Source organism: Aquarana catesbeiana, linkage group LG07 (genome assembly GCF_042186555.1).
Source record: "Aquarana catesbeiana isolate 2022-GZ linkage group LG07, ASM4218655v1, whole genome shotgun sequence".
NCBI lineage: Eukaryota > Metazoa > Chordata > Amphibia > Anura > Ranidae > Aquarana > Aquarana catesbeiana.
The window spans coordinates 211,746,737-211,769,273 of NC_133330.1; positions in this window are offsets into that span (position 1 = coordinate 211,746,737).

Below are 22,537 nucleotides of genomic sequence, written 5' to 3' on the forward strand. Positions count from 1 at the left end.
TCTTGGTATGCAGAGATCGTAAAGATGGCGGTAGGAGTCCCACCCCAGGAAATATGTCATAGGTAGGATCCTTGACTTTCTACAGATGGGATTAGAAATGAAGCTGGTCTTGAGTACTATCAAAGGCCAGGTGCCGGCCTTATCTGTATTTTTTCAACGACCACTTGCTTTGCACTCTCTGGTTCGTAACATTTTCAGGGGGTAACACGGGTTAATCCTCCGGTTAGGTCACCCATGAACCCTTGGGACTTGAATTTAGTCCTGTCGGCATTACAGAAACAGCCTTTTGAGCCAATACAACATATTCCCTTGGTCCTTTTGACAAGGAAATTCGTTTTTCTGGTTGACATATCTTCTGCAAGAAGGGTATCAGAGTTGGCTGCTCTTTCTTGTAAAGAGCCATATTTGATTATTCACAAGGATAAGGTTGTATTACGTCCTCATCCTAATTTCCTACCGAAGGTAGTGTCAGGTTTTCATTTAAACCAGGATATTTTTCTGCCTTCATTTTTTCCAGAACCTCGTTCTGTGGAAGAAAGGTCACTAAATTTGATGTGGTGAGAGAGGTCAAGGTCTACTTGAAGGTGACTGCTCAGATTCGTAAAACAGATGTTTTGTTTGTGTTGCCTGAAGGTCCTAAGAGATGACAGGCAGCATCGAAATCTACTATTTCTAAATGGATTTGTCAAGTGATTGTTCAAGCTTATGGTTTAAAGAGGAAAATTCCACCTTTCATATTAAAGCGCACTCCACCAGGGCTGTTAGTACTTCCATACATTTACCAGATTCTATCAAGTAGATGTAAAAGGTCATGAGGATATCACCTTTGGGCGCAGTGTACTGCAGGCAGCAGTATAAGTCCTCTAGTCTCTTGGTGCCCTACTGTTGTTGTGTCTCCCTCACTTCAGTTGGCATTGCTATGGGACATCCCACATAGTAACTACTATGGCTCTGTGTCCCATGATGTACGATAAGAAAATAGGATTTTTTAAAACGGCTTACCTGTAAAATCCTTTTTTTTTTAAGTACATCACGGGACACATCGGTCCCTCCCTTCTTTTAGTATACACATGGATTGCTTTGCTACAAAAACTGAGGTACTCCCAGTAGTGGGAGAGGTTATATAGGGAGTGGACTTCTTGTCTTAGGGTGTGCCAGTGTCCATCACCTGTAGGTGGTCTATAATCCACATAGTAACTACTATGGCTCTGTGTCCCGTGATGTACTTCAAAGAAAAGCATTTTACAGGTAAGCTGTTTTAGAAATCCTATTATTAACTTGTCTATTCCCCTAGTTAGCTAGTCTATTAAAACCCTGACCACATGTTACTATTGATATCACAAGTCCACCATATATGGATCATTGTACCTATATCTCTCCCACAGGGCCAGCACTCCTCAGCCATGGTCAAGCACACCTGTAGCCATGGTCAAGCTCAGTGGTACATTGGTACACACATCCACCCCTGAAGAGCGAGCTGGATCTTGTGAAACTAATCGGGTAGTATGATGCCCGTGTACTATGACTGCTATTACATTTATGTACCAATATTCCTTGTTTATGTATCTTTTTTTTAAATTGGCAACTGTTGGTGATATCTATGCATGTAAATAATTTTACTTGAATAAACCATATACTGTATTCACTATTGTTATGTTTACTGGCCGAAACAGTACCCACTTCATTTAAAGTCCCGGGGCGAATCCTTTGTTTTATTATATGTTTCAGGGATGGAAGTGTGTTACTGGGGACAGCAGACCTTTCCCCTTTCTTTAAAATATACAAATATGGTGATAACGGATAACCCTGGCGTGTCCCGTTAGAGATTTTTTTTAACAGGTGAAGATAATGTCCCATTAACCTTTATCCTTGCAAATGGAGCGATATATAAGGCCATTATTTTCTGTATAAATTCTCCTGGGAGACCTGTTTGTTCCAACGATGCTACCATAAACTTCCAATCTAGGCAATCAAAGGCCTTTTCCGCATCTAAAGATAGAAGACAGAGCGGGCTCTTTGATCTCCTAGCACAGTGTATTAAAAGGCTTGTCTTTAAGATGTTATCATGAGCTTCCCTGTTTGGTACAAATCCCACCTGGTCTAACCCTATTAAAGAGGGAATCACGGTTTGTAGACGCATGGCCAAAGATTTTTAGGTCCACATTTATCAAAGAAATGGGCCTATAGCTGGAACAATGAGTAGGAAGGATCCTTTTCTGGTTTTGCTATAATAGTAATGTAGGCATCCTGTGACTGTTTAGTAAATGAGCAATGTGAATTAATTGCATTATAAAGATTGCACAGAACAGGGTTAAGAATATCTCCAAATTGCTTATAAAGAAAATACCTGGAAATCCATTAGGCCCAGGGGCGGACTGACCATTCGGGCACTCGGGCACTGCCCGAGGGCCCCATGCCACTGGGGGCCCCATCAGGGTTGCCAGCCTCAATAAAACCAGGGACAGTATGTAAAAATCAGTTTTTTTAAAAATCCCAAGATTATAACTGCCCCGTCTCTCCAGTACCTTTTCAGTGTGTGTATGTGTATTCTGTGTGTGTATATTGTGTGTGCATATTCTGTGTCTGTGTGTGTATACTGTATATGTGATTGTGTATACTGTGTGGCCCCATAATCTATTGCCTGGGGGCCCCATAATCTCCTATTGCCTGGGGGCCCATAATCTCTTATTGCCCAGGGACCCCATAATCTTCTCCTATTGCCCGGGGGCCCCATAATCTTCTATTGCCCAGGGGCCCCATGAGTTGTCAGTCCGCCCCTGATTAGGCCCTGGACTTTAACCTAGTTTCAGGGATTTGATGACCTGAGTAACTTCTGCCAATGAGAAAGGAGTCATAAGGCTCTTTGCCTTCTCCTCCAACACACTGAGTAAGCCGGTGCTATGGATATAATCAGAAAGTTGGGGGTAACTAGATCTATCTGGTTCTGATATGGTTGTGTGTTTTAAATTATATAATGCAGAGTGGTAATCATGAAAAGTAGAGGCTATTTGTTCAGTAGCACATACAAGGCCACGCTGAGGACAGCGCACCTTAGGAATGTAATATCTAGACTGTTTCTTAGAAATTGAGCGAGCAAGAGCTTTACTACACTTATTTCCATATTCATAGAGACCATGTTGCACGCATTCCTTATGTTTCAAATAAGCCTGATCAAGTAGAGAATAAAATTCAGAACTCTTTTGTTGGAGAGATTGAAAGGTAAAGGCCTCTGAGTTTTGTTTATATTTCAGTTCTAGAGCGTGGATCTCCGCCAACAAGGAGGCCATAGTAGAAGTCATTTCTCTCTTCGATTTCGTGCCATGCAAGATTAGTATTCCCCTCAACACACATTTCAATGCCTCCCATTTTATGGGAAATGCTGTTGTATCGTCTTTATGATCATTGGAAAAGATGAAATTGTCTCCACTATGGCCCCCACTGTCAAAGAATCCTTTAAAAGATTCTCATTTAATCTCCACGTAAATTTAGGTTTCATAGCAGTAGGGAACTTCACTGAGAAATATAGTGGAAAATGATCTGATCACTTTTCTATACCTATCTCAGACCAAGGTTCCCAGTCCAAAAGGTGATGGGAGACTAAAAAATAATCTATCCTGCTGTATGTATTATGGGTAGCAGAGTAGCACGTAAAATCTTTATCCAAAGGATGTAAAACATCCCAAACATCTACTAACTGGCAAGAATGAAACAGCCGCTTCAACCTATTTAAACAAACATAAGAAATATGTGGTTTACCCGTTGAAGTGTCCACAGCAGGGTCTAAAGTTAAATTTAGGTCACCTCCCAAAAGTAAGACTCCCTCCTGGAAGTCTCTGAGTTTCCCTAAAACCAAGGTCATCATGGTAGCTTGTCCTTGATTTGGCACATAAATATTAGCTAGTGTAAATAGCTGATCAAAAATTTTACATTTGACAAACAGGTATCTACCCTCAGGGTCAATCAGCTCTTGAACATCAGAGACAGGAATAGAGGAGTGTACACCAATCACCACACCTTTTGATTTACCCCTTGGGCTGTGGCTCAAAAACCACGAGGGATAGTACCTAGTAGGCATTAGAGGAGCTGATGAAGATTTGAAGTGGGTTTCCTGCAAGAAAAGAATGTTTATCTTTGTTTATGCATATCATATATTATTTGCAATCTTTTTTGTGGCGTATTCAGGCCTCTGACCATGGGTGTAGCATAAGGGGTTGCAGGGGGCACAATCGCAACCCTGCCCCTAGCTCCAGGGGGCCCCTGCAGCCTCCCTGTCATATTATCATATCCTCCACAAAGTCCAGCTCCAATCTGCCCTAGGGCTGAATTGTTTTGTGATTTCTCTGCACACCTGAAGAGGACACATCTGGTTCACCCTGCACTTACTGGCATACCTTGAGGTCTTCAAAACATTCTTTACTCAAGATAGAAGAAAGGAAAAAAGTTCAAGAAAGTTATCAAATGAGGCTCATATGGAAAAGATTATGCCTTAGAAAAAAAATAGCCAAAGAAAAACAATAAAAAGAACAGGCAAATAAATTCACAGTAAAGAGTCGCACTGTGGAGTCCAGGATCCCGGTACCATTAAAGAGCCCAGGGGTGGTTCACAAGCGTGCACTGACTGAGCTTAATTGCTAAGTCGCACGCTCTAAGGTGAGCGTTCACTACCTAAGGGGAGCACCTGAGGGATGACATTATAGCATGTTTGAACCACCTTTTGAATTGCTTGAGATATATGGGTTTTCTACACCATGGTCATTAGTGACACATTTGGATACCACTTGTATACGCATGAGCACTGTGATTTATGAACAATTCTCTCAGTCTGAGACCTATGGACTTTTTTGGCAGGATTGCCAGTGATACAATTGTTGATCACTTATGCACATGAGCACTTTTTTTCATGATCAATCCACATATTAATCTATGTACATTGAACACTACCTCGCATAGGAGCACTTTGGATTAAGTTGTGTATTTTATAAGTATTTTGAACACTACCTCGTATAGGAGCACCTTGGATTAAGTTGTGTATTTTATATATATTTTTATTTATTTAATTAGTTGCAATATTCACTGTTCGTACACAGTTATTTATTTAAGTTATTCAGTATATATTTTAAAATATCTCACCATTCATTGATCATTTAAGAAACATTTATTTAATAGTAATGCATTTTGATCTCTACACTGAAGAGTGTGTATTACACTAATTGCAGATAGCGCAGCGTATATATCTAATCTATTTGCCCTAGGGCCCCACAGCCATGCTCCAGTACTGGGCTTCCACTTTGCCTTCCACAGTCCACACCCCCCTGTTCTTATTGGCTGGGGAGCCATTTCCTGAACGGAGAGGAGCATGGGGAAGTGTCTGTGCTGTGTGCTGGCAACATGAAATGTTAACCAAGCTCAGCGAGTTAAGAGGAGGAGAGTGCCGTCCTGTAGCCACAATGGGACTGATGTCACTGGTGAGGTAAGACACCGCTCAGTGTCTTCTAGTCACTAGCTGGGATTCTCTGTACCCCTCACCCGGGGAGGTCCGCTTACCCCACTTCCCTGACAACTGGGGAAAAGACACGCACCTCCGGGAGGTGACCTTCACCAACACCTGCCAACACTGTCACATAAACCTTCAGAAATTGCTAAAACAAATCCCTTAACACATCTTGAGGGGCCCCTGAGGGGCTGCAGGCTCCAGATTTCGTGTCACATGGCTTTGCCCCCCCAGATCTAAGTTGCGTCCCCCCAAAGCCCCCTGACCACCCCCTCCACCCTGGATGCTATGCCCGCTTCTGAGCTTCTTTCCCAGTACAGCACTCTATACTGCTCCTCCTCCACAGGGCTGACATCACATTCCTTTACAACACAGCCAGTCAGCCATGATCTGCATAGAGTGTATCTACCTACTGCAACTACACTGCCGTTCCGACCAAGGGATTTTGCAGGTCAGAACGGCAACATAAAAGCCAGATATACCCTGTGAAGGCTGATAGACTGTGTGTAAAGGAATGTGATTTCATCACTGTGTATTGTGGGGGGGGGGGAGCTGTTTACAGTGCTGGAATGGGAAAGGAGCTCTACCAAATGACCTGCCAGGGCTCCCTGTCCTCTGATTCTCCAGCGGTGATCCCTGTCCTCTGATTCTCCAGGGGTGATACCTGTCCTCTAATGTAAGGAGGAACTCTGGGAACTCTAAACTCATAAGCCACGTTAAGTATCTTGGCTACGCCTCTGCCTCTGACATTCAAGGATCCAAATCTGAGAGCCTTTATGGTGGGTGGAGATAAGTCTTAAATAATCTGGCATATGGTATCCGCCAGAAAATAGCCCTCCCATCAGAAGCAGAGGAACAGTGGATATCACCGCAGACCCATGTGTGACTGTGTATCCGGGAGGATCTGCAGCTCTGCAATACAGTACCAATTTCCATTGGGGGAAAAAACAAAAATAAGGAATTAACTAAAGTATTCCACACTCCAAACCCCTTAGTTGGGGGTGTTCCCAATGGAGAAAAAAAAAAAGAAAAAAGGAGAAAAAAGGAGTCCAGCAGCCTGTCTGGGCTGCCATTGTCCCCAGTCCTATTCATCCTCTTATAAATATATTTTACCAAAGGCAGCATATTCTACGATCATTAATACTTTTAAGGCTGGGTTCACATTATTTGCTGAGTGCCTCGCAGCGTGGGGCCCAGTGCGTTCCCTTCCACCCACTAGGAATGAGTCATGCCCAGTCTACCTGAACTCTGACCTGGAGTGGAACCAAAGACACACCATGCCCCCTCGCACACACTCCGCAACCACCCCAGAGATGTGCGAGATAAAAGTAGTGAAAGTACCCTTATTTGAGGATCTTTCTCTGCAGATGCTAAAGAACAGGTAAAGATCACGTGACCACACAACAGCGCTGCAGGAATAAGGTACTTTATGTGAATGAATTAGGGCAATTAACACTTCTCTGTTTAGTATCACTTTAACCCCTTTGCGACCGCGCTATAGCCGAAACTCAGCTACAGCGCAGTCGTCCAGTTCTAAGATAGGCGTCAATAGTCACCTTTCCAGAACCCCGCCCCCTGTGCACCTCCTGTGGCACGCTCTGTGACTGCCAACATTTTTTTGTTTGTTTAGAAAAAAATAAAAACCCAGAGGTCATTAAATACCACCAAAAGAAAGCTTTGTTTGTGTAAAAAAAATTATACAAATTTCATATGGGTACAGTGCTGCATGACCGTGCAATTCTCATTTAAATTGCGACAGCGCTGAAGTTGAAAATTGGCCTGGGCAGGAAGGGGGTTAAAGTGCCCGGTAGGCAAGTGGCTGATATAAAAAACACATATATGATACATTGGTAAAATGTGTCTACATTAATGACAAAACTTTAGCATAAGTGTATAACACAACATAGAAAATGTACATATGTAAAATGTTATGATGTTTATAGTGTGTACATTTGCCGGAGTTGCTGGTCATGTATTCTTAATCTCAACACAAAGCTAATTTGAGTGTATGATGGTGGTTTGACTCACACGCCAGCCTCTCGTAAGTTCGAAGAACTTTGGCAACAAGATGTCTACATTTGCTTTTCACATTCTCTTCACCTACTGCCACCATAACCAAAGGATTTCAATCTCTTGGACATACAATATAAACATATTAAAGGTAGACTGAGACTTTCTTGCTAAAAGAAGTGTTGTCTACTCTTAAAGAGACCCTAAGTTTTTGTTAGCAATGCCTCATACGCTTAAAAAAATAAATAAATAAAAATTCCAGCAATTTAAAAAGAACCTTTAAGCAGTATTAAACCCTAAAACAAAAATGTATTATATAACAGCTTACCAATTCTAAGATGTGATGGCTGCATTCTTTTTCTATTTTTTCCTTTATTTTCACTCTTTGATCCTGACAGTATATCTGTTGATTTTTATTTCCTTTAACAAAGCTGTGCAGCAAAATCTTAAAACAAACCATTTAATGCTGACAGGGGTGCTCACAGTGGTCCGATTTTAGGCTGCATTAGCACGGGCATTTACATTTCAGAGTTTATCTGCATTTAGAAGACTTTTCTAAAAGCAGCTGGACTCATACAATGCAAAATAACCATGTTATCCATACATCATGATTTGCAATATTTAGTTGCATACAGTTTAGCTGTATTAGGAAAAGAAGAAAGTTCAACTTTCCCTTCCTATCTGCAGCTATCTGCAGCTAAACATGCATTGTGTTTAGCTGCAGATAATGAATTACTTCTTTCTTTCTTCCTGAAATGTTGGAATTCATTTCCATGTTTGTCTCATGTTGGTTCTCATTCATCCTCATGGTATTCATTCTTTGCAGACATGGCCTAACGAAAGTTAGCAAGCTGTCAAAGGTGAATGGACGCTGACATTCTGGTAAAGTTGTAAGGTTTATCAGGATAGGTTTTGATTGTCACATACATCAGGACAAAATATATCCTAGTTAGATAATGGGATGTTAAGGGATATACCCATCTTTGCTTCTTTGCCTCTCTATTTGCTCCAATCATCATTCTCCTCTCAAGTAGGCACACAATGGTAACCAAAAGGTAGCACACAAAACACAGTGCAAGGACCTTGAGAGTATTTATGGTGTCCCGATAAACAACCCAGATGATGATGATGCTGATGTCTTTATAAATTACTTGGCTGTGAGTGCTAATTGTAGGCTAATTTCAATGCCACACATAATGCTCAACTACGTGTCCAAGCAATAAACACTCTTACGTGGTGTTGAATTAAAGTGCCATCTCATATAATATCCAATGGACACTTTATTGAGTCAATAAGGGGTTAAAATCAAAGTCCACAGTGAGTAAATGGTATCCACATAAAAGCAGCAATCATAAATGAAAAATGGTAACCACCAGTTCTGAACACCATTTGGGTTACACCACTCTAGCTCCTTTCACAGAAAACTACCCACAAAGAGGAAGTGCCTGGAGTATAATGTCCCCCAAGTATAGGGTATTGGGGGAAAAAAACACTTGAAAACGCTGATGCACCTATATGCAGCTGAGCACGCATAACTGCATTTACAAACCACAACTATCTGCAGGAAATGTTTAAACTTTTTCAAAAGCAGATTACTGGCATTTAGCTACTGTCAGATACAAACATCTGTGTGTGTATATCCTTATTCATTTATGGAAAACCTTTATCTCAAAAAAAGAAAAAAACTGCAGCTGCAACTGCTTAAAAGTATTAACTGGAGTTGAACTTTGATTTGTTAGTTAAAGGATGAGTTCACCTTTCATAACATGTTACACCCTTATTCAGGGTGTAACATGGTAAGAAAGCACCGGTACCCACTCCTCCCTGCTAGCTGTCACTATAAAAAAAATTTAAAAAGCATCACTCATTCACAGAGCTCTGTGAATTAAAAACTACAAGTCCCGACAGCCTTAGCTGTCTGCAAAAAAATGTGCATTTATTATTTTTTGGCAAAAGGAGAACTTATCCTTTAAGTCCATGTAAATCTCCAAGTACATCCTGCGCTACTCTCTCCCCTTGACAAAGTCTACAATGACAAAACGCGTTGAAGCGGAGCCTAGCACTGTCAGTAGAGTTGCAGTTGTGATTATGCAGTGCCCCCTCGCTAACCTAACAAAACTCATATGTGATGTTGCTGTTAAAACCTTATAGGTTGAAAAGCGTATATATAAACTCCACATCAAAATTAAGGAGGTCACGATAACAGTGACGTAACGCGTGGGAGGAGCCAGGTGACAGCGTAGCCACCAAATGTCGGATCACGTATGAATATTATCTCTTAAGGCATATTTATTGCTACAAAGAAAAAGGGAGGGCGCAAATGCCTAGCGCATTACCTTCAACACTAATGAAATGTAGTAAAACTGCCAAAGTCATACTCAGAAATATGAGAAGATAAAATATGTATAGAACAAAAAACTCCAGTGACAGGGATATCACACCTCTACAGTTGGAAATCTGACTCTGTTTTGGAGACACACTCCCTTCCTCAGAGCTCTGGAGCTTTTGGAGTTTCCCCGTTAAAAGAGAGCAGAATCACTAGCAATACCTTAACCGTTAGAGTGAGCGCTGAGGCTTGACTGTGTTTGGCATATTTATTGCTGCAATAATGTAAGTGCAATTCTTTTTTATTAAATTTGGTATTTTAGTACATACTACACTATGGGAGCCCCACCCTGTGTTTGTTTGAGTGACTAGTAGCAGAGGATTAGAGACTGAGGAACCCTTAAAGAGATGCAAACCAAGTACAATCATCGTGGAAGGTATTGCTACTTAAAGAGGAACTGCAGTCTGCTCACATAATTTGTAACAAAAACATCTTTGCCATTCTGAAGCTTCCCTTCCCTTCTGGAGCTTTCCTCCAACCACTTTGTGTATTATTTTATATATACTGTGATTCTGTACTTGCCAAATATGCTGCAGAAATCTCCCTCCACTGAGTCTGGCTGCAACCATTTTAACTGTGGGCAGCTGAAGCTGCTGCCTGTTCACTTCCTGGATTTACAGAGAGGCACACCTCCAGCTCCGCAGCTTTCATTGGCCCTCTTATGACTCACCCCCCCTCCCTTCCTGGCAAACTCATACGAGAGTGAGAGAGAGCTGTGCATGATGTCATAAGCCTCAACTCTTTACCAGACCAGAAACAGGAAGTGGGCTGTATAAGGTATTTACTGGCAGAAAAAAATGATTTATTATTCAAAGTTAAAACAACAAGGGCAGAAGATTTAATAGATGGAAAGTTGAAAAAATGAATGAAGTTCCGCTTTAAGGATATCTGTGAAGAAGGAAACCACCATATCCATTCCCCAAAAAGGAAAAAGCGCAATTGACCTAACAGCGTATGTTCTTAGTTCCACGGCCCAAAGTGAGTGCATTGGAGTGTAGGTGGTGGGATACACTTGCATGACAGTGTGGATACACTAAGAGCCCTTTCACACTGCTGCATTGGCGCCATCGGCGGTAAAGCGCCACTATTTTTATTGTCATTTTTGCGGGGGGGTTTCGGCTGCTAGCGGGGGTTTTTAACCCCCGCTAGTGGCCGAAAAAGGGTTAAAACGACCCGCAAAGCGCCGCTTTGCTGGCGCTTTGCCGGCGGTCCGCCAGCGGTGCCCATTCAGTTCAATGGGCAGGAGCGGTTTAGGAGAGGTGTATACACCGCTCCTTCACCGTTCCAAAGATGCTGCTTGCAGGAGTTTTTTTAACACCCTGCCAGCACATCACCTCAGTGTGAAAGCCCTCTGGCTTTCACACTGAGACTGCAGAGGAGCCATTTTTTAGGCGCTTTACAGGTGCTATTTTTAGCCCAAAAGTGCCTGAAAAACATCTCAGTGTGAAAGGGGTATAATAGTATATGTTTAAGCACACAGTAGTGAAAGATTTGAAGTGGACATTTCACATTTTGGAAAATATTTTACTAATATTTTTGGACTTTTATCACAATATGGAAGACATGGATATTTAGTTAATTATGTGCACTATTTAATTTTCACACTAATGTTCATGTTAATTTTGATGTGGAGTTTATATATATACATATATTTACATATATATATATATATGGCTGTTTAACCTATAGGGTTTTAACACCAATATCACATATCAGTTTTGCCAAGTTAGAGAGGGGGCACCGCATAATCACCACTAAGCATTTTATTAATTTGTGGGAATGCCTATGTATGTGAGTACTGAGCAGCACCTTCCATTTATATAGTTTGCAAAGAAGAAAATAAATAATTAAATGCATGCGGTAATTAAGTAGTGATTGAGGTATGTGGTATTTAGGGAATGTTGTTAAGGTTGTTAAGGAGCAGGCGGCCACCGGCGTCCCTAACAACCAGTAAACAACATGGTAGCAGACAGCCGCCGCGTGAGTCATCAGCTGTTAGTGGGGTTCCCCTGACAGCTGAATACAAGAAAAAGAATTGTCAGTGATTAAAAATTAAGAGAAATAAAACAACCCTCTGGGTCTGGTATGGATTGTGAGGGCAACCCCAATGCTAAGATAAAAAAAAAAAGTGTGAAGTCCCCCCAAAATCGATACCAGACCCTTATCCAAGCATACAGTCAGGCAGGTCAGGTCCCCTCCTGAACCATACCAGGCCACATGCACTCAGTATGAGGGGGTGCTTTGGGGGGGCATGTGACATCATAAGGGGCGGGGCCACCCTGTCACTGGGTGGCAGCGGCCCTTCATTTATTTAGTGGTGGGAGGCGGCAGAGCTGTCAGAAAGGGGGAGCCAGCGTTGGGAGCTGAGCTTTTTTTTTATTTGGGGTTGATGGTGGCAGCTGGCATTGTGATTGACAATACTGTAGATCTACAGCAAGGGACATTTATTTTTTGTTTTTGTATTTTTAATAAAGGACTTTTTAAAAACCGCCTCCTGTCTTTTCTTTACGCTACACTTTTTTTTTGGTAAATGAGTAGAGCTACTCATAGGGGGGGCAAGATCTGGGGCCCCCCTGTTAAAGGGGGCTTACAGATTACGATAGCTCAGCACAGGAGATCTCTGTACTAACTTTGCATAGTTAATACAGCGGCTCTGACCCGAGCTGTCATTTCTTTTTTCGTTCAACCCAGTGGGAACTAGAAGTGTGTATGAGGCTTAACTCTGCAAGTGAATTAGAGAAGAAAAATCCCTACACAGGGTGGGATCTGGGAGTGTAATCATCACAGGCAACATAAAAATACATGCATTCTGATTTGATGAAATTTATGAAACCTGAGAATTCAGGCAATTCAGATTCAAGATTTGCACGATTTCACATATTTGGGCAAATGTAAAAATGTATATTTTTTTTTTTTAAAGATGAGATTTAACAAGTCTGCCTAGATCAAAAGCTGACTTGTTCATCTCTACCAGGAAATTAGACCTCTTTATGCAGTCTAAGGATAATCTTATATGGCAGATCCAGAGTAGAATTTACACAGGGAATGCATACCATATGTCAACCATGTGTGATGCTAGAAAATCTGGTAATGACATTCTGTAATTTACAGATAGAGTTTTCACGTTTTTATACTGCAAAACCATTTTAAATTACATGTATACCCTAACTAGATAACATTTAGATTGCTAAAGCATCGTGTTTCATAAACATCTGATTTTATTTTATTATTACAAAATACTGTTTTCACCTTTATTTAATTCTGTGTTTGCATTTTAGTGCTGTTAATCCTCTCCAGCCTTTATGCGGACACTGCCTGTCTACATTTACAAATTCGAGAGGTGGCTACAGGTCATTACTTTGATGGTGACAACAGAGAAATATGCCAGAGCCTAGCACATGTGACAGGGTGACAACACAGGAGAGTAATTGGAAGAGAGAACATTGTCACCCCATAACAGGGAGTACCTGAACTGAATCACTGAATTATGTTTTATTCAAACTGATTTAAAATGTTTAAAAACTATATTTAAAGTGCGGTTCTACCCAAAAAAAAAAACTACATGAAAAATCCTAAAAAAAATACAAAAAAACATTTGGATATTTTTTTTTTTTACTTACCTCTAAATGCCTGTTGCTAGGAGGTCCCTCGTAGTCTGCCTCTTCCAGTGCCTGGGCTGGTGACATCACTTCCCCCTCGTCACAGGAAGGGCTCGGCTCTGCTCCCTCCCTCCTGTCAATCATCTGGGACCCATTACAGGTCCCAGGTGACTGATCGGCCAATCACGGCGCGCAGCGCTGCTCGCGCATGCGCAGTGGGTGCCAGGCTGTGAAGCCACAGCCTGGCGCCCACAGTTACAATGCCGGCGCCGCTGAACGGAGGTGGAGACGAGCTGGGCTTCGATCCCCCGCATCGCTGGACCCTGGGACAGGTAAGTGTCCAATTAAAAGTCAGCAGCTGCAGTATTTGTAGCTGCTGACTTTTAATTTTTTTTTTTTTTTTGAATGGAACTCCTCTTTAAATATATATTTGAATTAACATGTTAAAGCTTTGGGCCAATGTACAAAAAGTACAACAGAGCCCCCAAAAAATTATTTTTATATTTTGGCAGCAGACAGTCTGATATTATATATAATTTTTGTAACTTGTTCCTAACCACAAAAATAAAAACAGGTATTTAAAGCAACATAATGCTACACTATTACCAAGCACTGCAGCCTTCTTCTACCTTGTTCCTTGTACAACATTTGTGCTTTGTGAAAGTCATTCAGAGCTTTCAGCCCATTTACAGTTACTGAATCAGCAAAGTATTTTATTGCAGTTAGTGGGAGGACAGATTTCAATAGAAGTTTTAGAGAGCCCTCTGTTTCCAACCTACTCCAGACTATGCAGTAGACAAGCTTCATCTGGAAATAATGTCAAAAGCAAGGAGACGCTACTGGAACAAATAATTCTCTATTCCTCTACTGGAAAATTTCAATTGAATAATGACATGGGAGAGACAGGCTGCTCATACGTTTACAGGATACATTCTTCACATTGATATAAATAAAAAAATAATTAATTAATATGGCTTTGTAAAGCAATAATGATTTTATCGCATGGATTGTTCTTTTATCACCAACTCAGATAGTTCCTTTTTCCACTCTCTTTAACAGACGCCATAAGAATCTCACAGTTATTACCAGCCAACGTTGAAGGGAAATGGCTTTTGGGGACCAGCACATAGGCAGCCATTTAACTTGCAGTCTGGGAAGGGGAATACTGCTCCACTGAAGCATAACCTGGCGTTTACCTTTAACCACTTAAGCTCTGGAAGGTTTTACCGTCTTCATGACCAGAGCATTTATTTGTGATTCAGCACTGTACTACTTATCTAGCAATTGTGCTAGTCATGGAATGCAATACAAGCAGAGTTTTCTTTTGGTGTTATTTGATCACCACTGTTGACAAAAAAAGACAAAAAATAAATTTCATCATAAATTTAGTCTAAAATGTATTCTGCTACATGTCTTTGGTAAAAAAATCCCAATAAGTATATAATAATTGGTTTGTGTGAAAGTTATAGTGTCTACAAACTATGGTATATACAGTATCTCACAAAAGTGAGTACACCCCTCACATTTTTGTAAATATTTTATTATATCTTTTCATGTGACAACACAGAAGAAATTACACTTTGCTACAATGTAAAGTAGTAAGTGTACAGCTTGTATAACAGTGTAAATTTGTTGTCCACTCAAAATAACTCAACACAGCCATTAATGTCTAAACTGCTGACAACAAAAGTGAGCACACCCCTAAGTGAAAATGTCCACATTGGGCCCAAAGTGTCAATATTTTGTGTGGCCACCATTATTTTCCACCAGAGCTTCACAGGTTACTACTGGAGCCTTCTTCCAATGGCCCATGATGACATCACGGAGCTGTTGGATGTTAGCAACCTTGCGCTCCTTCACTTTCCATTTGAGGATACCCCACAGATGCTCAATAGGGTTTAGGTCTGGAGACATGCTTGGCCAGTCCGTCACCTTTACCCTCAGATTCTTTAGCAAGGCAGTGGTCATCTTGGAGGTGTGTTTGGGGTCATTATCATGTTGGAATATTGGCCTGAGGCACAGTCTCCGAAGGGAGGGGATCATGCTCTGCAGTATGTCAGAGTACATGTTGGCATTCATGGTTGCCTCAATGAACTGTAGCTCCCCAGTGTCAGCAGCACTCATGCAGTCCCAGACAATGACACTTCCACCACCATGCTTGACTGTAGGCAAAACACACTTGTCTTTGTACTCCTCACTAGGGATGAGCCGAACACCCCCTTGTTTGGTTCGCACCAGAACATGCAAACAGGCAAAAAATTTGATCAAACACGCGAACACCGTTAAAGTCTATGGGACTCGAACATGAATAATCAAAAGTGCTAATTTTAAAGGCTTATATGCAAGTTATTGTCATAAAAAGTGTTTGGGGACCCGGGTCCTGCCCCAGGGGACATGGATCAATGCAAAAAAAAGTTTTAAAAATTACTGTTTTTTCGGGAGCAGTGATTTTAATAATGCTTAAAGTGAAACAATAAAAGTGTAATATTCCTTTAAATTTCGTACCTGGGGGGTGTCTATAGTATGCCTGTAAAGGGGCGCATGCTTCCCGTGTTTAGAACAGTCTACCAGCAAAATGACATTTCAAAGGAAAAAAAGTCATTTAAAACTACTCACGGCTATTAATGAATTGTCGGTCCGACAATACACATAAAAGTTCATTGATAAAAACGGTATGGGATTTCCCCACAGGGGAACCCCGAACCAAAATGTAAAAAAAAATGGCGTGGGGGTCCCCCTAAATTCCATACCAGGCCCTTCAGGTCTGGTATGGATATTAAGGGGAACCCCGTGCCAAAATTTTTAAAAAAATTGCGTGGGGGTCCCCCTCAAAATCCATACCAGACCCTTCAGGTCTGGTATGGATTTTAAGGGGTACCCCGTGCCAAAAAATTTTTAAAAAATGGCGTGGGGTCCCCCCAAAAATCCATACCAGACCCTTATCCAAGCACACAACCTGGCAGGCCGCAGAAAAAGAGGGGGGGACGAGCACCCCCCCTCCTGAACCGTACCAGGCCACATGCCCTCAACATTGGGAGGGTGCTTTGGGGTCCCCCCCAAAGCACCTTGTCCCCATGTTGATGGGGACAAGGGCCTTATTCTCACAACCCTTGCCCGGTGGTTGTGGGGGTTGTGGGTGGGGGGGCTTATCAGAATCTGGAAGCCCCCTTTAACAAGGGGACCCCCAGATCCCAACCCCCTCTCATGTGAAATGGTTTGTACCCCTACTATTTCACAAAAAAGTGTCAAAAATGTTAAAAAGACAAGAGACAGTTTTTGACAATTCCTTTATTTAAAGTCTTGGGGTGACCCCGCCCCCTCTGACTTCACGGGGAATGCCACAGGGAAGTCCCCGTCAAGTCCCTGTGCGTCAGAGGGGGTGGGGTCCTCGGGTGGCCCCGCCCTCTGTTATTTAAGAAGTGTCAGAAGACGAGAAGCGTCACACAGCGGGAGCCTCCCATCATGGATGTGGAGCGGCCCGAGAGCGAATAAGGGAAGAAGACGCTGCGGAGGAAGATGCCGGACGAGAACACTGGAGCAAGAAGCAGAGGATCAGAGGAAGAACCAGAGGAAGAAGAAGATGGATGAAGAAACCGAAGGAAGATAAAAGAAAGATGATAGAAGAAAGAAGATGGAAAGAAGAAGACTTTAAATAAAGGAATTGTCAAAAACTGTCTCTTGTCATTTTTAACATTTTTGACACTTTTTTTGTGAAATGGTAGGGGTACTTTTCTCTAACGGGGGGGGGGTGGGATCTGGGGGTCCCCTTGTTAAAGGGAGCTTCCAGATTCCAATAAGCTCCCTGCCTGCAGACCCCCACAACCACCGGGCAAGGGTTGTGGGGATGAGGCCCTTGTCCCCATCAACATGGGGATAAGTTGCTTTGGGGGGTACCCCAAAGCACCCTCCCAATGTTGAGGGCATGTGGCCTGGTAAGGGGGGGCGCTCCCCCGTCCCCCCCTCTTTTCCTGCGGCCTGCCAGGTTGCGTGCTCGGATAAGGGTCTGGTATGGATTTTTGGGGGGACCCCACGTCATTTTTAAAAAAATTTTGGCGCAGGGTTACCCTTAAAATCCATACCAGACCTGAAGGGTCTGGTATGGATTTTAAGGGGGACCCCCACGCCATTTTTTTTAAAAATTTTGTCACGGGGTTCCCCTTAATATCGATACCAGACCTGAAGGGCCTGGTATGGAATTTAGGGGGACCCCCACGCCATTTTTAAAAAAAATTTTGGTTCAGGGTTCCCATGCTGTTTTTATCAATGAACTTGTGTACCGACAAATCATTAATAGCCACGAGTAGTTTTAAATTACTTTTTTTCCTTTGAAATGTCATTTTGCTGTCAGACTGTTCTAAACACGGGAAACATGCGCCCCTTTACAGGCATACTATAAACACCCACCAGGTACGAAATTTAAAGGAATATTACACTTTTATTGTTTCACTTTAAGCATTATTAAAACCACTGCTCTCGAAAAAATGGCCGTTTTTAAAACTTTTTTTTTGCATTGATCCATGTCTCTGAGGGCAAGACCCAGGTCCCCAAACACTTTTTATGACAATACCATGCATATAAGCCTTTAAAATTAGCACTTTTGATTTCTCCCATAGACTTTTAAAGGGTGTTCCGTGGCTTTCGAATTTGCCACGAACACCCCAAATTGTTCGCTGTTCAACGAACTGGCGAACAGCCAATGTTCAAGTCGAACATGAGTTCGACTCGAACTCGAAGCTCATCCCTACTCCTCACCCAGTTGCCGCCAGACGCTTGACACCATCTGAACCAAATAAGTTTATCTTGGTCTTATCAGACCACAGGTCATGGTTCCAGTAATCTTTGTCCTTAGTCTGCTTGTCTTCAGCAAACTGTTTGCAGGCTTTCTTGTGCATTATCTTTAGAAGAGGCTTCCTTCTGGGACAACAGCCATGCAGAATCAATTTGATGCAGTGTGCGGCAAATGGATATGATGCTGAGCATGTGCATTCAACTTCTTTGGTCGACCAAAGTGAGGCATGTTCTGAGTGGAACCTGTCCTGTTAAACCACTGTATGGTCTTGACCATCATGCTGCAGTTCAGTTTCAGGGTCTTGGCAATCTTCTTATAGCCTAATGCCCCATACACACGGTCGGATTTTCCGACGGAAAATGTGCGATCGGAGCGTGTTGTCGAAAAATCCGACCGTGTGTGGGCTCCATCTGACTTTTTCCATCGGATTTTCCGACACACAAAGTTTGAGAGCAGGCTATAAAATTTTCTGACAACAAAATCCGATCACGTCAATTCCGACCGTGTGTGGACAATTCCGATGCACAAAGTGCCACGCATGCTCAGAAGAAATTCCGAGACGGAACAGCTCGGTCTGGTAAAATTAGCGTTCGGAATGGATAGCGCACTTTCGTCAGGCTGCAATGTAAAAATTGTTTAATGCAGTGCACTCTCTTCTTCTTTATAATGCTAGAAGAATTAAGTAGTTTTGCTGCTCATATTCACACAGAGTTCTTACAAACGTATTTCTTTATTATTTATCGTGATCCCCTCAATATATTTTGATTTGTCACATCTGACAAAATTTTTTTTTGGTTATTTTTTTTTGGTTTTGTATTTTTTTCAAGGCTGATTTTTATTTTTTTGTTGTTGTTGGGTTTGTATTTGTTTCAAGGCTGATGTTTTTTTTTTTGTTTTACTCCAGAATATTTTTGTGTGTGTTTTGTGTGACAAGTTACCACAACACCATTATTATCTTTTATTATTTAATCTCAATGAGATTGTTTGGTGTTGGTGTCTCTTGTTAATTTCACATTGTATTTTTGAAATGCACCTGCCTCCTCACAAACAAACTGTCCTTTTGAAGGAAAACACACAGGTGAGTATAATTGAAACACAAAATCCTTTCTTAAGGGGTCCTAACCAAAGAAAGAGGGAGGCAACGCTGGAGAAACAGCAGAAATTGGTGAAGCCTTTGGCCCCCAGGGCACACATCAACTATTTTACTGCAAAATTGGTGGCCTGAGGAGTCCATATATAAGGGAGTTCAGTCAAGCAGCAGATGACATGTGTCCCCAGGCTGTGGTCATACAAGAGCCTGCATCTTTTGTCAGACCAGACTGAACCCAGGGTCTTCACTCTCTGGTCTTCCTTCCACGCTTCCTTCCACGCTGTGGCTCTGGTGGTGGAGTTGTGGCAGGAGGAGGGGGAGGATGGTCCAAATCACTCAGGTGGGTATTGGGTGTGATTTCGCCCCTCATCCCCTTGGTTAAGACTTTATAAAGAAGGTCCTCACACAGGAGGAGTTGGCCCTCCTGCATGCCCTGCAGTTTGGTGGCAGCCATGCAGGCAAAGGCCTCTTCAGGAGTGGGGATGGCTCTGAGGGACGCAGAAGCCTCCTGAATGAGTCTGAGTGCTGAATCCTGCACATGACTCCCCTTCCTGGGTCTTTTGTTTGGAAGGCGGAGGGGAGGGACCTGCGATTCTGTCAGGCTCCTACTGGGCCCAGGCTTCTCCTGGCTGCCACTTAGCCCTGCCTCCTCCTGGCTTCCACTAACCCCTGCCTCCTCCTGGCTGCCACTAACCTCCGCCTCCTCCTGGCTGCCACATTCCACAGCCTCCTCCTGTGTGCCACATTCCAGAGCCTCCTCCTGGCTGAGGTCTTCCTGTGTATGAAAAAGGGACATAGTTTTAGTTTTTAATTCATCAATCACACACAATTTTCACCTCATGATTGTTGCAAATTGAATCTTAACAAATATAACAGACTATCATTCTGAGCCCAGCATTTTATATTCTTGTCCCAGTTATTTTTGCCCACTACTGTCTATTGATATGTAAAACACTTTATTAAATTAGCAATTAGTGATCAATAATAACATCTAGGAAACATCATTTATTTATTGACCAGAAATTTGTAGAACAATGCTATACCTGGCTCAAGCTGGGCTCCTCCACTTCTTCCTGGCTGGAAGTCCCCAGGTTGGACATCGGAAGCCTCAGCTGGGGTGGAAGGAAGAGTGGAAGGAAGGGTTGAGAGGGCTTCCCTGACTTCAGTATGGTCTGACAGAAATTGCAGTCTCTCATAGTACCACAGCCTGGGGACATAAACGTCATCTGCTGCAGCTCTGGGTCTCTGGGAATCTGTGACCTTCTTGCGCTCCCTTAGATAAGTGTTCCTCAGGCCACCAATTTTGGCTTTTAAATAGGGGATGGTTGCTGTGGGGACCACTGGCTCCACCAACTCCAGCAATTTCTCCAGCGCTGTCTGCTTCTTTTGTTTATGATTGTAATGCGGGTGTTTGACCTGCCATAGACAGGGCAGCTCCCTGTATTTGTCTATGAACAGGGGGAGAAAGTTGTGGTCATTGAAGCCATCCATTTTGTCTGCAAGACACAACACAAGACAAGCCCTAATGTCAGGCTAAACTCTACTAATCTTGTTACAATATAGGCCTCAATTTAGAAGCAGTATAGGCCCAAGTTTAGATCTTACCTTTGTTATCACGATCGGCGCCTCCGATACTCCTTCCTCCGCTCACAGATCGTACGTACTACGCACGCGTGTTACGCTTTATAGACACTGCACATGCGTGAACCTCCGCCCGCCCCTGACGTTCTTTCTAGTCTATTCCCCGTCCCTTCTTGTTCGGCGCAGTGGGGGAAGATCACATGGCGGAGACACAGCAGGTGTCAGATAATTACACCAACGAGGAGGAGGAAAGGCCGGAGCCTGAAACGTCCCGATCCCGGAAGAGACGATTTAAGGCATCGAATATGTCCTTTGGGGAGATGTTGGAGATGGTGGATATCCTGAAGAAGGCCGACTATGACGGCAAGTATGGACCTTACCCCAACCCCAATATCCGAAAGGCCAAGATCATGGCGAAAGTGGTCAAAAGTCTGCACCGGAATTTTGGGGTACGACGATCAAAAGATCAGCTCAGGAAGCGGTGGTCGGACCTCAAATTAAGGAAGCATGAGCAGTACAGAAGGATCAGGAGAGTGCTGCAAAAAAGTAAATAGTTGTCCTGTGTTCCTATTTTTTATGTTTATTACGTTCGTGCTGCTCCATGTGCTTTTCTTAACTGTTGTCCAGTTTAAAATGGCAACTTTCATGTTCATGGGCACATTATTCGTTTGTATGAAACATTGTTCGTTCGGCCTAGAACACACCATTGTTTTGACCATATGCATTTTCAAACATTTTTTATGGCCTACTTGTCTGAAAATAATTTGGTTGTGTAGATGGGTTTGTAACTAGAATGAAATGCAAACTAGATTCTGTGTAAGGAGAGGACACTCAGCAGCAGTTTACACATCTGTACACTGGAGCACTAGTGTGGGACACAAGAACACCCTTTTTATTAGGGGCCCACACGGGTGCTCCAGTGTATACTATAGGGGTGTCTCCATCTGTGAAGCTTGTACTAAACAGGTAAGTATTCAAGCTTGACAAAGGACAATAAAATTTCAACATCTTGGTACAATTGTACCCCATTTCCAAGCAATGTTTCATATATATAGTTCTGCCATGAAATATCTGTGTGCTAAGTATACCTATTTGTTTTTACATAGGGGATAAAAGACTCGGAGGACACCCCTCATCCGAGGAGACCACAGACCCCCCACCTCTGGAAGAAGGGGAAATCCACCCAAGCCAAGCAGAGCAGGAGGAGGAAGACGTGGTGGAAATTGTCACCACAACAGGTGAGTGTCTGCGACCACAGGCTCAGGTAAGAAATGGATGCCGGCATATTTATAATACATGGTGTGTTTTTGTTGCTATCTTTTTAGGTGATCGTGATGTTGTGGATCCAGGGCATTTCACCTCTGAAAGTGCACAGATCCTGATCGGGGAGATAATGGGGTGTAATAGGGACTTGGAAAACATCCAGAAAAACATCAATGATGTTCAAAAAAAAATGAAGAACATCATTGATGTTTTAGGGAGAGTTTAAAACAAATCCAAATCCTTTTGTTTTTTTGTGAGCTAAAAATGTATACCATTTTTTGACATATTTGCAAAAAGCCAAATTTTGAGGATGCACACAGTGTGTCAA